Here is a 13,165-nt window from a genome sequence, read left to right on the forward strand (position 1 = left end):
TATAATTTGCATGGAGTCAATAGAAATTCCATTTTTAAATGATAATGAAGTAAAACGGATGCTCTAGAAAGAATCTCCAGGTTATGGCAGGGGCACAAGGCTCTAACCCGGGAGGAGAAGGCTCTCATTATACAGACAAAGAAGCTGAGGTTCACAGCAATTAGTTGATTAATTAAGATCACAGGTCTGGGAATGTCAGAAGCGGGATTTGGGCCCAGTCTGTTACACTCCGGCTTAAACATGAAGCCATTGTGCCTCATGGGTGGTGTTCTCTGGGGTCCAGCTGCCCTACCTTCTCTAAGTGTGTGCTCCGGCTGTCTGGCTGGCAGTGCACTCAGCCCGCCAAGTCAATGGGGCTGCTCACCGCCCCCACCTCCCCTACCTCGGCCTCCACCCCACCTCATGTCCTTATAGCCTCTGGCCACCAGGGGGCAGCATCCCAAAACCCAAGTGGCTCTTCTACGCGGACCAGGTGGAGAGTGCAAGTCCAGGGAAGCCATTTATGGGCCTGTTAGGGAAAGGGGAAGACGGTCCGCACTTCTCTGGCTCAGAATGCCCTGAAATGGCCCAAAGGTGGATTTCTAGCAAATCTCACCAGAGGACACCAACTCTGAGCGTGGAGATAAAGCAGGAAGCCAGGGGCCACACAGAGCGTAGCAGCGGTCTGTTACACGGCAGGTGCAGGGACAGACAGGCCCAGAAAGGTGAACCACCTGCCCAGGGTCAAACAGTGCACAGCACAGTGAGGGCGAGAGGCCAGGCCTGCTCCCTTATCTGTAAGATGGAGCAGGCATGATCCTCTCCAAGGAGGGCCGCCACGTGGGGAAATGAAGATGCCACACTTAGCCCAGGCCAGCACTTGGCACTTAATGAGCGCTCAAGGACAGGCTTCCCCAGTGGCTCAGCAGTAAAGAATCCACCTGCAATGCAGGAGACGGGTCCAATCCCTGAGTCAGGAAGATCCTCTGGAGGAGGGCAGGGCAACCCACTCTAGTATTCTTGCCTGGAGAATCCCACGGACTGAGGAGCCTGGTGGGCTACAGGCCTCTAGGGTCACAAAAAGTCAGACACTACTGAAGCGACTTAGCACCCATGCAGGCAAGGGCTCAGGGCATTGGATAGGGATGGAGCGGTAGTTCCATGACCATCAGGACAAAGTGTGCTCTGCCCCCTCTAGTTGTCAGGTGAGAAAACAATTATCTGTCACTTCTAGAGATGATGCTGTGAGGGACGCACAGAACGTGAAGCCCAGGAGGGACATCTATACCGCCAGTGTGGGGAGACCAGGGCAGCCCTCCTCCAGGGGACGCTGTGTTGACTCGTGCAGAATGACTCCGAGCTGGCCAGGTGGAACCTGGTGGGGAGATGCCTGGTGGAGGGAGGTGAAGTCAGGTACCCAGCCACTGGAGGGGTTCTGTCACATCTTGCTCTACGCACTTGGCTAACACGAATGGCAACAAGAGCAGTAATGGTGCATTTGAACTTTAAAACAATAACGAAGTTAGCACCGAGTGTGTCCTGACTAGATGCTGTGTCCTGTGCTAAGCCCTCACGTGAACTGTCTTATTTAATCCTCACTGCCTTTGTGAGAGAGGTCCCAGTATTAATCCTAATTCACAAATGAGAATGTAGAAGCACAATTAAGTAACTCAAGCTCACCCATATAGCAGGACATGGAGCTGCCTCTCAAGCTCACATCCGATCTTCAGATCGTTGTGCTCAACTCCTGTGCTTCCAGGGGGCAAGCCCTTCCCCTCTCTGGGCCTTGGGTCCCAACCTTCTGATGGCTGGTCTGGGCTGGGTGAAGTGAATAGCTATGGGGATGGAGGGGGAGGGGTGGAGCAGCCCCGGTTGCTTATTCCTGCTGCATTCCCTCCTGGACGGAGGAGGCCTCCTTGCACAGGTGGGGCTGGCCAGTGTGGCCTTCGGGGCCTCTACCTGCTCAGGAGTCAGAGATGGTGAGCATTCTGCCCGTGCTCACTCCCCTATTCCAGGGGTCATTGCTAAGCCCACAATGATTGCAGCCAAAGATGGAGAAGCTCTATACAGTCAACAAAAACAAGACCAGGAGCTGACTGTGGTTCAGATCATGAACTCCTTATTGCTAAATTCAGACTTAAGTTGAAGAAAGTAGGGAAAACCACTAGACCATTCAGGTATGACCTAAATCAAATCCTTTATGATTATACAGTGGAAGTGACAAATAGATTTAAAGGCCTAGATCTGATAGATAGAGTGCCTGATGAACTATGGAATGAGGTTCGTGACATTGTATAAGAGACAGGGATCAAGACCATCCCCATGGAAAAGAAATGCAAAAAAGCAAAATGGCTGTCTGGGGAGGCCTTACAAATAGCTGTGAAAAGAAGAGAAGTGAAAAGCAAAGGAGAAAAAGAAAGATATAAGCATCTGAATGCAGAGTTCCAAAGAATAGCAAGAAGAGATAAGAAAGCCTTCCTCAGCAATCAATGCAAAGAAATAGAGGGAAACAACAGAATGGGAAAGACTAGAAATCTCTTCAAGAAAATTAGAGATACAAGGGAACATTTCATGCAAAGATGGGCTTGATAAAGGACAGAAATGGTATGGACCTAACAGAAGCAGAAGATATCAAGAAGAGGTGGCAAGAATACACAGAAGAACTGTACAAAAAAGATCTTCACATCCCAGATAATCATGATGGTGTGATCACCTACAGCCAGACATCCTGGAATGTGAAGTCAAGTGGGCCTTAACAAGCATCACTACGAACAAAGCTAGTGGAGGTGATGGAATTCCAGTTGAGCTATTCCAAATCCTGAAAGATGATGCTGTGAAAGTGCTGCACTCAATATGCCAGCACATTTGGAAAACTCAGCAGTGGCCACAGGACTGGAAAAGGTCAGTTTTCATTCCAATCCCAAAGAAAGGCAATGCCAAAGAATGCTCAAACTACCGCACAATTGCACTCATCTCACACGCTAGTAAAGTAATGCTCAAAATTCTCCAAGCCAGGCTTCAGCAATACATGAACCGTGAACTTCCTGATGTTCAAGCTGGTTTTAGAAAAGGCAGAGGAACCAGAGATCAAATTGCCAACATCCACTGGATCATGGAAAAAGCAAGAGAGTTCCAGAAAAACATCTATTTCTGCTTTATTGACTATGCCAAAGCCTTTGACTGTGTGGATCACAATAAACTGTGGGAAATTCTGAAAGAGATGGGAATACCAGACCACCTGACCTGCCTCTTGAGAAATCTGTATGCAGGTCAGGAAGCAACAGTTAGAATTGGACATGGAACAACAGACTGGTTCCAAATAGGAAAAGGAGTTCGTCAAGGCTGTATATTGTCACCCTGCTTATTTAACTTATATGCAGAGTACATCATGAGAAACGCTGGACTGGAAGAAGCACAAGCTGGAATCAAGATTGCCGGGAGAAATATCAATAACCTCAGATATGCAGATGACACCACCCTTATGGCAGAAAGTGAAAAGGAACTAAAAAGCCTCTTGATGAAAGTGAAAGTGGAGAGTGAAAAAGTTGGCTTAAAGCTCAACATTCAGAAAACGAAGATCATGGCATCCGGTCTCATCACTTCATGGGAAATAGATGGGGAAACAGTGGAAACAGTGTCAGACTTTATTTTGGGGGGTTCCAAAATCACTGCAGATGGTGATTGCAGCCATGAAATTAAAAGATGGTTACTCCTTGGAAGGAAAGTGATGTCCAACCTAGACAGCATATTCAAAAGCAGAGACATTACTTTGCCAACAAAGGTCCATCTAGTCAAGGCTGTGGTTTTTCCAGTGGTCATGTATGGATGCTAGAGTTGGACTGTGAAGAAGGCTGAGCGCCAAAGAATTGATGCTTTTGAACTGTGGTGTTGGAGAAGACTCTTGAGAGTCCCTTGGACTGCAGGGAGATCCAACCAGTCCATTCTGAAGGAGATCAGCCCTGGGATTTCTTTGGAAGGAATGATGCTAAAGTTGAAACTCCAGTACTTTGGCCACCTCATGCAAAGAGTTGACTCGTTGGAAAAGACTCTGATGCTGGGAAGGATTGGGGGCAGGAGGAGAAGGGGATGACAGAGGATGAGATGGCTGGATGGCATCACTGACTCGATGGACATGAGTTTGCGTGAACTCCGGGAGTTGGTGATGGACAGGGAGGCCTGGCGTGCTGCGATTCATGGGGTCGCAAAGAGTCGGACATGACTGAGCGACTGAACTGAACTGAACTGAAGTGAATGTACTGTTCGAGATTCTTAATACATGTCAGTTTTCCTTAACACTAAATCCAACAATGGAGCCCTGACCAATGCCTGAGGCAGGCCCTCGGGACAGGGTGTCTGGGAGTTCTGAGGCCTTCTGGGCTCTCACCTTGGGGTGGGACAGTCAGGCCACTTAGAGCCAGTACCAGCGAGGCTAGCAATTACCTCTGCTTTTACTTCCTTTTTCCCGCTGAGCTACAGGACGGTCCCTTATGCTGCTTGCGGAAGGGGGCGGTGTCTCGCATCCTGGCCTAGTGGTGTCCCCTCCTGCTTCACCCACAGCATCCGAGGAGCAGCTGTGGGGCACAGGGCAGGGAAGGGGCCCTCTCCGGGAGCCCAGCCTTGACTCTGCCGCAGACATGCTTTGTAGCACGTTGCTTTTCCTCTCTGGGCCTCGGAGTCCTCATCTGTAGAAAGAGGATACTCATTCCTGTGCAACCCCCGGGCCCTATAGCCAATGTCTCTAACTTTTGGAGAGGGCTCCGCTTTCACCTGGTCAAAATGTTTTGCCAAGGGCTTCTTTCTTTCTCAGTCAAGAACCCATATTGAAGAAACGCAGCTTGGTCTCATTTAGAGAGTGTGTCTGGCCAGGAAAGATGGCCTTAAATGCAGCACACCACACATCAAACAGGGGCTTTTTGTTTTTAATTAAGTGAGGTAAAAGCCTAGCATAAATACTTTGCCTAAATTTTAGAAATAAAACGTATTCTGAAATTAGCATGTCTTCAAAGGCAGATTTTTAACACACCATGAAAAAAGCTCTGTGTGGCAATTTAGATGGTTTCTGGTGCCTAGAAGTACTCCATGTAGATCTGATAACAGGAGGACAAAGAAAACAAACAACGACAACAACGATAAAAACTGTTCCTCTGCAAACAGTTCTCTCTCTTTAAATTGTGGTCAAACACACAGAACGCAGGTTCCCATTTTAGCCATCGTTAAGTACACAGTGCACTAGCGTTAAGCACATTCACGTTTTTGTACAATCTCCAGAACCTTTTCCTCTTGCAAAGCTGAAACTTTAAACCCATTAAACAGCAACACTCCATTTCTCTTTCCCTCTAGCCCCTGGCAACTACCATTCTACTTGTTTCTGTGGGTTGGACTATTCTAGATACCTCATATAAGGGGAATCCCACAGTATTCGTCCTTTTGCGTGATCAGCATATGTCACTTGACGTAATATCTTTAAGGTTCACTCATGTTGTAGCATGTGTCTGAATTCACTCATTTTAAGACTGAATAATAGTTCACGGTATGCATATACCACATTTTGCTTATTAATCTGTCAATGGACATTTGGGTTGCTTCCACTTTAGGCTGTTGTTAACCATGTTGCTGGGAAGAATATGCATAAATACCTGTTTGATACCCTGTTTTCAGTTCTTTAGGATATATAAAGCAGTGGAATTTCTGGATCATATGTTAATTCTGTGTTTAATATGTTGAGGATCTGCCCTAGTGTTTTTCCATAGTGGCCACACCATTTTACATTCCTACCAACAGTGCAGAAGGGTTGCAATTTTTCCATATCCTTGACAACACTTGTTATTTTCTGTTGTTGTGTGGTTTTTATTATTTTTATTTTATAGTAGCTATTCTAATGGGTGTGAGGGAATATATCATTGTGGTTTTGATTTGCATTTCCCCGATTAGTGATGTTGAATATCTTTGATATGCTGTTGGCCATTTATTTATTGTCTTTGGAGAAATGTCTACTTTAAGTCCTTTGCCCATTTTTGAATCAGGTTATTTGTTATTAAGTTATAGGAGTTCTTTACAGATTCTGGATATTAACCCCTTGTTAGATATGGAATACACAAATATTTTTTCCATTCTATGGGTTGCCTTTTCTCTCTGTTGTGTCCTTTGAGGCACAGAAATTTAAGATTTTGATGTAGTCCAATGTACCTGTTTTTTCTTTTGTTGCTTGCGCTTCCCTGGTTGCTTAGATGGTAAAAGCGTCTGCCTATGATGCAGGAGACCTGGGTTCGATCCCTGGGTGGGGCAGATCTTCTGGAGAAGGAAATGGCAACCCACTTCAGTACTCTTGCCTGAAAAATCCCATTGACGGAAGAGCCTGATTGGCTACAGTCCTTGGTGTCGTGAAGAGTTGGACACAACTGAGCGACTTCACTTCACTTCCAAGAAGTTATTGCCCAATCCGATGTCATGAAGCTCATCCTCTAAGAGTTGTATAGTTTGGGTTATTCCATTTAGGTCTTTATTTTGAGGTAATTTTATTTTTTAAATTAACCATCACAGATGTTTATTTTATTTTTGGCTGCACTGGATCTTCGTTGCAGCTCACAGGCTTTCTCTAGTTGCGTCAAGCCGAGGTTACTCTTCACTGAGATGCGTGGGCTTCTCACTGTGGTGGCTTCTCTTGTCGCGGAGCACGGTCTCTAGGACGCATGGGCTTTGGTCGTGTGTCACACAGGCTTCATTGCCCTGAAGCGTGTGGAATCTTCCCGGACCAGGGATCAAACCCGTGTCCCCCTCATTGGCAGGTGATTCTTAAAAGACTGGACCACCAGGGAAGTCCTTGAGGTAACTTTTATATACTGGGTACTGTAGGAGCCCAGAGTCCAGCTTCATGTGGATATCCTGTTTTCTTTGAAATAGTTATCTGAAAACAAGATGTATGGTTGATGGTGACAGTTTGTCGTATTTGACCATATTTGGTTGAATAAAATAAGTTACTTTACTTTGGCTACAATGCAAAACAAAAAGCATTCAAATTCACCTTGGAGGTTTCATTAATTTCACGTTCCCACCTTTATATTGTTTAACAGAAATACTCTTCATTTAAAATAACAGGCTGCACTCTCAGCAGTGTGGATTGTTTTCTAACAATATAACTCTCAGGGAGGTGTTAGTGGGCGGATCCATGAACCACTGGCTGTTTTCTGCCTGTGAGCGGCTCCTGTGCTCCTGCTCTCTGCACTTTCCCAGTGTTCCCGATGTCGCAGATTTTAAGAGTAAGGGTTGTTGTCACTGTTACGTTTTTGCTACCTTGGGTTTCTAAATAAACCTGCGGCCAGACTGCCGCCACCGAGCACTGTGTTTTGCAGATTTGGACCCCAGACTCAGAGCCCATGAGTAGAGTTCTGAACCCCTGATGCAGGAGACACACAAAACCCAGAGGTTCAAAGCACTTCCAAACTTTTGATTTGCTCCTAATTTAGAGCTCTTCCTAGAAGACTGGTTCTTCACACTGGTGGATAACACCCACAGGGAAAACTGCTCTCTAGGATGCAGAGTGCCACCGGTAGGGGGCGTTTGGGGGAGGCCTGTGCTCAATGTCAACTTGCTCCTTCTGCCACTTACACCTCAAGCTATCTCCCACATCTGGAATAGTCATCAGGAGCTGAAGAAGGACCCGAATTTCCTGGGAAGAATGATAAATCACGGGAGGCTTCTGGTGCCAAGAAAAATAGCCTGGCCCAGCTTTGGGGCTGGGAGCCTCAACTGCCACCTCGGGAAGCTGCCATCACCACACAGAGAGAGTGCAACATGGCCCGATTTTGCCAAAACAAAGGGAAGGCCCTCCGGCAATTTCTGTGGCTTTGTGTTGCAAATTTAAATTGTCTGCTTTTAATTCTCCTTTACCAGTTTAATACAAATTGGAATTTCAAAACCAGTGAAAGACAGAAACCTCACTTTGGAGTGGAAGACAGACCCCACGTGACCTGCATTTCAGTCTGGGACAAACAGATGGATCCTGGAAACTTCTGGGGAGTGAAGGCTTTGGTGGTAGTAGGATCCCTAGGCTGTGGGGCTCCTGGGCCACCCCCATGTATGCATGTACTGTGAGCCCATGGGGGCCAACAGTTGTTTCCACACACAGAACAGAAGCTTGCCAGACTTCCCCGCTCAGGACGCTACCCCGGCATGCGTCTAGAGCCAAGTGCCAGCTCATTGATGTGTATTTCCACGTGGGGCTCCTGGACCTCTTCCCAAGGAGCAGGCAGGACTCAAAGGAAACTGGGCTCCTCTGCAACCAGCCCTGGATAGGCTCTGCAGTGATCAAGCACATGAAGACAAGCTCTGCCCTCAAGGAGGTCCAGGTGCATGCAGAAGACAGACTCTCAGACAGGTACCACCCAGTAGGACCCAGGAGGGAAGCATGAGGACAGGGGAGTCCCAGCAATGTGCCAAGACCAGCCTAGGGGGATTAGGAGGGTTTTCTCGAGATGATGGCAGGGCCAATCTTGAAGAACCAGTAGGAGTTGACTAAGTTAATGAGGAGGAAGGGGCATCTCAAGATGGGGACGTACATGAACAAAGCCTCACTCAAGCTCGAGGGAGCCAGACGTCAGAAAACCAGAGAAGGAGGAAGCTGCTGCTTCCTCAGCCTCAGCACGTGTGCCAAGGTTCTGCCGTAATCATTACCTCCAGGTCCCCCTGGCTCTTCCCCTCCAGTCTCTCCCTTGACCCTGTCAAAGCCCCAAAGTTTATTGGGGTTGATGGGGCATCACTTAGCTTGTTTTCCTGTCTCTGCTGTCCTATTGAGTACCCCAAGCCACAGCCCCTCATAAAGAAAGTAGTCTCTGCCCCCAGAATGCGGGAGATCACCAGAGAAGGAAGGTTCCGTATACAGTCTGCATGGTGCCATGCACAGAGAACCTGCAGTCTGGGTCTCTGGAAGGCAGTGTGGCTTGAGGGTCAGGTGGACTGAATCCTAATCCCATATCCACCACTAATGAATCAAGGGACTTGGGCAAGTTCTGCAAGCTCTCCAATCCTCAGTTTCCCACTGATGAAATAGCAAGGAAGGAAATAAGGAGGAGGAAATGAGATTGAGGTCAGGTATGTAAGGCATCGGGGCTTCCCTGGTAGCTCTGTTGGTAAAGAATCTGCCTGCAATGCAGGAGACCCCAGTTCAATTCCTGGGTCAGGAAGATCCTCTGAAGAAGGGATAGGCTACCCACTATATTCTTGGGCTTCCCTGGTGGTTCAGTTAGTAGAGAATCTGCCTGCAATATGGGAGACCTGGGTTTGGTCCCTGGGTTGGGAAGATCCCGTGGAGGAGGGCATGGCAACCCCCTCCAGTATTCTTTCCTGGAGAATCCCCATGGCCAGAGGAGCCTGGGGGGCTGCAGTGCATGGAGTTGCAGAGTTGGTCATGACTGAGTGACTTTCACATGTAAGGCATCAGAGTGTGACTGTATTGATTGCCAAAACCTAGATGAAGACAGGCAAAGTGGTGATGTCCTATCTCGTCTTCTCCAGACTTCCCACACTAAGTTTTTCTCTACATTTTCCCTCCCTCTCTTCTCTTTCCAGCGTAATGAAAGTTTGGTTGGTTTAACACAGATCTAAAGCAATGGTTCCAGGACTTCCCTGGTGGCCCAGTGGCTAAAACTGTGCGTTTCAAGTGTAGGGGGGGCCTGGGTTTGATTCCTGGTTAGGGAACTTGATCCCACATGCCACAATAAAAGCTTCCAAGTGCTACAACTAAGACCTATTGCAACCAAATAAATAAGTAAATCAATTTTTAAAATAAAAATAAATAAAGCAGAGGCTTCAACAAGAAGCATATTTGTCTCTTACCTAACAGGCCAGGTATAAGCAGCTGAGGTCTCCTAATGATTGTTCCATGATGTCAGCAACCTGAGTTCTTTCCAACCTGTCACTCGATCAGTCGAAAGTATTGTCCTCATCCGTGTCGCTCCAGATGGCTCTCGCCGCCCAGGTCTGCATCCCAGCCAGCTCGGGTGGGGCAGAGGGAAAAGCACATGGCAAGTCCTCTCCCTTTAAGTCATATCCCGAAAATTGCCCGCATCTCTTCTACTCACATCCTTGTGGCCTGGCCTTAGCCAGGGGCTAGACCTGGCTACAAAGGAGGCTGGGTAGCAGTGTGCTCAGGGACCAAATGACAGCTCTCTTATCATAGGAAAAAGGGAGACCAGATATTGGGAGACCATTGAATCGTCCTTCTTCAGCCCCGTTAGCCTACTCCTCAAGGGTATGAAAGCTCAGAGCTGGGCTCCATTGCTACAGATTTATTCCCAGGGAGGGAGACTGACTGCTAACCTGCTACAGCGAAAAGCCCCATGATCAGCCCTCTGCCTTCTTAGAAAGCAGAACAAGGGAGCAGCCTAAAACAGCAGCAGGAGAACTGCAGTTTATTTGGGGAAAAGGCTTCCCTGAGAGAGGGGGTGGTCACTGTGGCAGTTGCTGGCCTGCTGCGGACAGCGTGGTACAGGCCTCTGTGCGCTGGATGGTGGCGGAAAGCCAGTCGCTGGGCACAGAGAAAGGGAGCGAGGAAGTTCCCTGGTGGCTCAGCTGGTGAAGAATCCGCCTGCAGTGCAGGAGACCCCGGTTCAATTCGTGGGTCAGGAAGATCCTCTGGAGAAGGGACAGGCTACCCACTCCAGTATTCTTGGACTTTCCTCATGGTTCAGCTGGTGAAGAATCTGCCTGAAATGTGGGAGACCTGGGTTCACTCCCTGGCTTGGGAAGATCCCCTGGAGAAGGGAATGGCTACCCACTCCAGTATTCTGACCTGGAGAATTCTATAGAATCTATGGAGTCTATAGAGCCTGGAGTCTATAGTTCTATAGAGAACTATGAAGTCCATGGGGTCACAAACTGAGCAACTTTCATTTCCCTGGTGATCCAGTGGCTGAGACTCCGAATTTGCAATATAAGTGGCCTGGCTTTGATCCCTGGTCAGGGAACTAGATCCCACATGCCAAAACTAAAGGTCCCGCGTGCTCCAACTAAGACCTGGTGCAATCAAATAAATGATAAATATTTTTAAAGATAAAGATGCAGTTTTTCTCTGAAGGTTCTGGTCTGTTCTGAGATGGAGGCACAAAGTGAAAAAGCCTTTTGTTTTATTTTTATGTAATGTTTTGAAAAGGTTATATATTCACATTATTCACAATCTTTGAAAAGATAAAAAGGAGTAGCTTTCAGGGTCCCTCACCCCTCTTCCCAACAGATAAGTGCTCTAATGAGTGTCCTACCTGCCTTCCAATCCTCCTTCTGCAAGCACAGCAAACACGAAAATACACTCCAGCCACGCCCGGCTCCGTGGACACGGCCTCAAGGCCAGCAGCTCATGTTCTCCCCAGTGGCCTTGCTCTTCTTGTCCTGTGGTGTTTCACAAAACTAGCCTGAGCCACGACGAGATATATTTCATACCTCCCATGCATGACATTTTTCACATATGCTTTACAAATGTGCGTCTTCACCCCGAATCCAATGTCCTGGGAAATATGTCTTTTCCACATGGCTGCTGCTATAATATAAAAAGCATTTTCCCCTTCCCTTGGCCCCAGGAGGGAGCTATATCATGAAAATGGAAAAGTGATGAGAAAATGAGAAATCCTGCCTCCAGAGCTCTCTCTCCAAGTGGTTTTCCAGAGGCTCCCTGGGACTGCATCACCTTGAGAAGCGTAAATCACCAGTGAGGCTGGGTGAAGCTGTCACCCACTGGTCCGGTGCATGACTGTTTCTGCTTGGTGGCCACTGACCCAGCGCGTGCCTGCTCTGTAGGTGTGGTCCTCTGCCTGTCCACCCACCTGCCTGATGCAAGCAGGCCTGGCAATGGGAAGGGCACACAGTCCCTGGTGGGCCAATATCTTGCAGAACTGCAGAGTGTCTAGGTGAGGCCCACAGGCATCGCAATTCAACCATTTGGAGGGAAACCTTACTGTGGGTGGTCTTTCCACAGACCATGGGGATGCCTCCAACACCTTCCAATAAAACCCCGGCGAGCTCTGAGCTCAAGTGTGGCAGACTTCGTGAGCCTTCAGTACAAGCCATGGCTTGGAAACCTGGCGAAAACACCATATCCAGGGCTTGGTAGATGCAGCCTCAGCCTGCCTTTCCTTCCTTCACCCTGCCCTTCCCTCTAACACCCAACATGCCCAAGTTATCAGTAAGTGAAGCTCAGAGAAGCAAGGGAGAAGGCAATGGCGACCCACTCCAGTACTCTTGCCTGGAAAATTCCATGGACGGAGGAGCCGGGTAGGCTGCAGTCCATGGGGTCGCGAAGAGTCAACATGACTGAACGACTTCACTTTCACTTTTCAGTTTCATGCATTGGAGAAGGAAATGGCAACCCACTCCAGTGTTCTTGCCTGGAGAATCCCAGGGACGGAGGAGCCTGGTAGGCTGCCGTCTATGGTGTCGCACAGAGTCGGATACGACCTAGCAGCAGCAGCAGCAGCAGCAGCCGAGAAGCAAAATCTATAGTCTCCAAGCCCTACTCTCTGTAAGAAAGATCACAGCTTGTGCTGCTAGGGGGCGCTGTTGGGCAACTTTTCTGCGCGAAGGTCTTGCCTGCATTAAAAAAAAAACAAACAGCTATTATTTTTTAGAACAATTTGAGGTTCAGAGCAAAAATGAGCAGAAAGTACAGACAATTTTCATATACCCCCCTGGCCCCCCAACACACAGCTGCCTCCACTGCCAACATTCTTCACCAGAGGGGTACCTGTGTTATAGTCTATGAGCCTACATTGACACATTATTGTCACTCCAATTCCATAGTTGACTTAGGGTTCACTTTTGCTGTTGTACGCCCCAGGGATTTTTGGAAAATGTATAATGACAGGTGTCACCACTGTGGTATCATCAGAGTAGTTTCACTCCCCTAAAACTCCTCTGTGCTCTGTCTATTCATCCCTGTCTCCCGTGTCTCTGGAGACTACCAATCTTTTTAAAGTCTCCACAGTTGTGCCTTTTCCAGAATGTCATATAGTTGGAATCCCACAGTATGTAGCCTTTTCAAATTGGCTTCTTTCACTTACTTACATGCATTTAAGTTTCCTCCATGTCTTATCATTTCCTTTTAGTGCTGAATAATATTCTATTACCTGGATGTATCACAAGTTTATTTATCCATTCACCTTTGGAAGGACATCTTGGTTGCTTTCAATCTGAGGCAACTATG

This window comes from Bubalus kerabau, chromosome 1 (assembly GCF_029407905.1).
Source record: "Bubalus kerabau isolate K-KA32 ecotype Philippines breed swamp buffalo chromosome 1, PCC_UOA_SB_1v2, whole genome shotgun sequence".
Lineage (NCBI taxonomy): Eukaryota > Metazoa > Chordata > Mammalia > Artiodactyla > Bovidae > Bubalus > Bubalus kerabau.